General features: G+C 39.1%; 1 non-coding gene across 1 annotated transcript; it reads left to right on the top strand.

Annotated features, from left to right (window-relative positions):
* The first annotated feature begins 3,574 nt into the window (after positions 1-3,574).
* On the top strand, positions 3,575-3,681 carry LOC121210371 (small nucleolar RNA R71). Its single transcript, XR_005905484.1, has one exon. It is a non-coding gene; the product is annotated as a small nucleolar RNA R71 (small nucleolar RNA).
* The last annotated feature ends 768 nt before the right edge of the window (positions 3,682-4,449 follow it).

Raw genomic sequence — 4,449 nt, 5'->3', positions numbered from 1 at the left:
GTACAGAGCCGCACACCGAGAATCACTTGAAGGAAGCTAGACGATCCATCCCAAAAGCCGGAGCTACTCCAAGACTGAATATCTCTCTCAAAATTCCTTCAGGGGTTTTAGAGTTTTCTTTATATTTTGTTATTTTCATACTTTTGAGATGCACTCTTATTTTATTATGAACTAAACCCCTTATATACCTAAGGGGGTTGAAACCTATGATGGATCTTGTTATTATTATCTAAACTATATGATAAATACTTGATTTGTTCTTAATTATGTGTTCTTAATGCTGAGTTAATATTCCGGGTATTAATTCATGATTTGATGTGCTTATGCAGAGGAGCAAAAGTCCCTATTTAAGAGTAGGTTTGGCATAATTAAGCAGAGTTGATTGAACGCCTAGAAATAGGGTTACGAGATTTTTCAAATTACGGTGAAACTTAATATGGGAGTCCATAGATTGGTTTACTGCTTCCCTAGGGTTTTTAATTAAGAAAGAGATTTCAATTAATTCAGTTGAGGGTTAGACGCTATTAGTCTCAAAAGAGATAATAATATAGGTTAGGGAGTTTCACGGATCAAGTCAAGTGAATAAATCGTCTGGTTTAGAGTTAGATAACAAGTGAAATCTAGGTGGATTCCTCCTTGGGTGTCGTCTTTATCAATTTCTTTTCTTCAAGTCTTTTTCCAAACTTTCTCTTTGCTTTAGTTTAATTACTTAATTAGTTTAGTTAATTAGTTTAATAAACAACCCCTCTTTATTTCTAGGTTAAATAATAAAAAGATAGTTATTACTGGTACTTTTGGTTCCTTTGGGTACGATATCCCGGTCTTGCCATTACTATACTATTGTTCGATAAGTGCGCTTGCCTTTTTGTCGTGATAATAGTTAGTCTAGGTTTGATATTCATTATAAATATTTATTACTTGTTACGAATCACGCGATCAGTTGCAGCGGCTAGGGTAGGGCTTTTGGGGAAGGGGATGATGAATAGTGAGGGGTTTATATAGATATTAGGGCACACGGCCGTGGGGCACGCCTGTGTGCCCTTATTTCAGCCTGTGTGTTTCATGATTTTCAAATTTGGACGCGTCAGAAATTCGGCCCACGCCCGTGTTATTTGGCCGTGTTGGTGCACACGGCCGTGTCCTGCTTTGTTCGCTTCTCTCAGGCCCGTGTATGGATGCACACGCCAGTGTTAATTTCACAATATCGAGCACGAGTGGTGGGCACGAGCGTGTCGCACGCCCGTGTTAATTTCTCAGTTTCAACCATGGCTTGTAGACATGGGCGTGTAGCACGCCCGTGTTGTTTTGACAGATTCACCCACGGCCATGTCGCACGGCCGTGGCAACTTATCGACTCCTTTGTTGGGGAAAAAATTTACCCTGTTTTACGGCCGTGTTGCCTTCTGTGGTATGGGCACGGCCTAAGGCACACCCGTGTGCCTGGCTGTGTGGTTCTGGAAAACCTGTGTTTAGTGACTCAGATAGTGAATTAAATGTTAAAAACTAAAATTTAAAGAAGTTAACATCGTTAGTGCCCGGGTTGCCTCCTGAGAAGCACTTATTTATAGTCTAAGCTCGACTTACCTCTCTGTTGCATAGTCATAGTGGTGCGAGGAGTTTACACTCCTCATCCCTGCTCAATTTTATCAAGATAAGGTTTAAGACGAGTACTATTTACCTTAAGCGTACTGAATTTCGGATAAATTACCTCGACTGTGCCATATGGGAAAATGCTAAGTACTGTAAGAGGGATTTCTCTATTAGGTTCAGAGGTGGCAATCCGAGGGTCTGCTGCATCTAATAGTACTTTGTATCCAACCTTAAGTTGATTTAGTGAAATATTGAGCTCGTTATGGCATGGTTTTGGTTTATCGTGTGATCTCGATTTCTGTGTCCGCCATTTATCTAGTTCCTCGACCTGTAGCCTTCATTCTTCATAGATGGGTCCTTGATCGTTACTCGAACATGGCTCAGGTGTGTTCTTTGAACATGTTTTCTGCAAAGAAGGTTTCACTACATGATCAGTATTAGTAGTACGATTTATACAATCACCCTCGATATTTGATGTGTTACTTGAATTACGAGCTTGAAGAGTGATTGTTTCCTCACCCACACGAAGTGTGAGTTCACCTGTACCAACATCAGTTATAGTTCTAACAATTGCTAAAAAGGACCTTCCTAAAATTAAAGGCACGTCATTATCCTTTTCTATGTCTAGAACAACAAAATCAACTGGGAATATGAATTTGTCAATTTTAATGAGTACATCTTCAATAATACCCCTAGGAAACCTGACTGTTTTGTCTGCTAACTGAATGCTCATGCTAGTTTGTTTGGGTTTCCCAAGACCTAGTTTTTTAAACATTTTATAAGGCATGACATTGATGCTAGCCCTTAAATCAGCCAAAGCATTATTAATATCTAAGCTACCAATTAAACAAGGAATCGTAAAAATCCCTGGATCTTTTAATTTGTTAGCTAGCTTATTCTGTAGTATGGTTGAGGAAATTGCATTTAATTCCACATGCGACGCCTCATCAAACTTCCGCTTATTTGCTAAAAGCTCCTTTAAAAATTTTACTGCGTTTGGCATCCGCGAAAGAGCTTCGATAAACGGTAAGTTAATATGCAATTTCTTTAATAGTTTAAGGAATTTACCGAATTGTTCATCTGTACGGTCTTTCCTTGTCGCATTGGGGTATGACACCCGTGGTTTGTACTCTTTACTTATCGGTTGTTGCTCACTGTGGACTAGCTCACCTTTACCTTTACTTACCACCATTCCTTGCCTTGGTTCTGGTTCAGGTTCAACTAACCCTTCCTTGCCTTGAGTGGTAATCGCATTGAGTTGTTCCCTTGGATTAGATTCAGCATTACTTGGCAAACTACCTTGTGATAGTTTAGGAATTAGCTTGGCGAGTGGTCCTATCTGACTTTCGAGCCCTTGGATCGATGCTTGTTGATTCTTAAGTGTTGTTTCAGTGTTCTAAAAGTGAGTTTCTAACACCGAGATAAACTTTGTTAGCATTTCCTCAAGGTTCGACTTCTTTTCTTGTTGGTAAGGTGGTTGTTTAAAACCTGGAGGATGTTGTGGCCTTTGATTCCCTTAACCACCCCACGAGAAGTTGGGATGGTTCCTCTAACCTGCATTATATGTGTTACTATATGGGTTATTTTGAGGTCTAGAGTTATTGTTACCCATATATTGGACTTGTTCCTCCTCGATGCTAGGGTTGAAGGGTTGATATTCTGTGTATGCTCCTCCTCCATTTGAATCGTACCTCATCACTGGATGTACTTGAGTAGAACCACACAAACCATCAGTCTTTTTATTTACGAGTTCTACCTGGTTAGGTAGCATAGTAATCGTATCGAGGTTGAAAACACCATTGCTTTTGTCGGTTTTATTATCATGACTTGCCACTGATAATTATTCAGTGACATCTCTTCAATAAATTCGTAAGCCACTTCAGGTGTTTTGTTATTGATAGTCCCACCAGTAGCTGCATCAATAAGTTGCCTTGTTGAGGGGTTCACACTGTTGTAAAATGTTTGAACCTGCAACCGTAGTGGTAACCCATAGTGAGGGCACCTTCTCAATAGATCCTTGTATCTCTCCCATGCATCATAGAGTGTTTCTAGATCCATCTGCACAAAAGAAGAGATATCATTCCTCAACTTAGCCGTTTTAGCCGGTGAAAAATATTTAAGTAAAAATTTTTCGGTCATTTGTTCCCAAGTTGTGATTGACCTTCGTGGTAACGAGTTCAACCACTGTTTAGCTTTGTTCCTCAATGAAAAGGGAAACAACAGAAGGCGAATGACATCATCAGAAATGCCATTGATCTTAAAAGTGTTGCAAAACTCTAAGAAATTCGCCAAGTGATTGTTTGGATCCTCATCCTGCAAACCGTCAAACTGAACAAACTGTTGTATCATTTGAATTGTGTTAGGTTTCAGTTCAAAATTATTTGCAGCAATAGCAGGTCTAACTATACTTGACTCAGTTCCTATTAAAGTAGGTTTAGCATAATCATAACAATTCGTGGAGCAGGATTCTGATTTACTGGATTAGCAGCAATCGTAGGAGGTAATGGATTTTCCTGATTTTTAGCCATCTCCTCGGTTATGGTGTGAATGTCGTCCTCTTGCTCTTCCTCTGTGTATCTTAGGCTTCGCCTTATTTCTCTTCAGTTTCTGCGAGCTGTGTGATCGATCTCACTATCAAAAAGTAATGGTCCTGACAGGTTTCTTCTAGTCATACACTATAAAAACCTGCCAGAAGTGAATAAACGAAAAATTAGAAAGGAAAATAAAAATTTAAATTGCAATAAAATTAAAATGGCTAAAGTAATAAAAATTAAGTGTTCCTAATATCTTAGTTCCCCGAAAACGGTGCCAAAAACTTGATGTGAACAAATTGTGATAAGTTTTATAATTTATGAATGT

The sequence above is a fragment of the Gossypium hirsutum genome, chromosome A11, assembly GCF_007990345.1.
Source record: "Gossypium hirsutum isolate 1008001.06 chromosome A11, Gossypium_hirsutum_v2.1, whole genome shotgun sequence".
Classification (NCBI taxonomy): Eukaryota; Viridiplantae; Streptophyta; class Magnoliopsida; order Malvales; family Malvaceae; genus Gossypium; species Gossypium hirsutum.
This window is presented reverse-complemented; position numbering and strand designations above follow the sequence as displayed.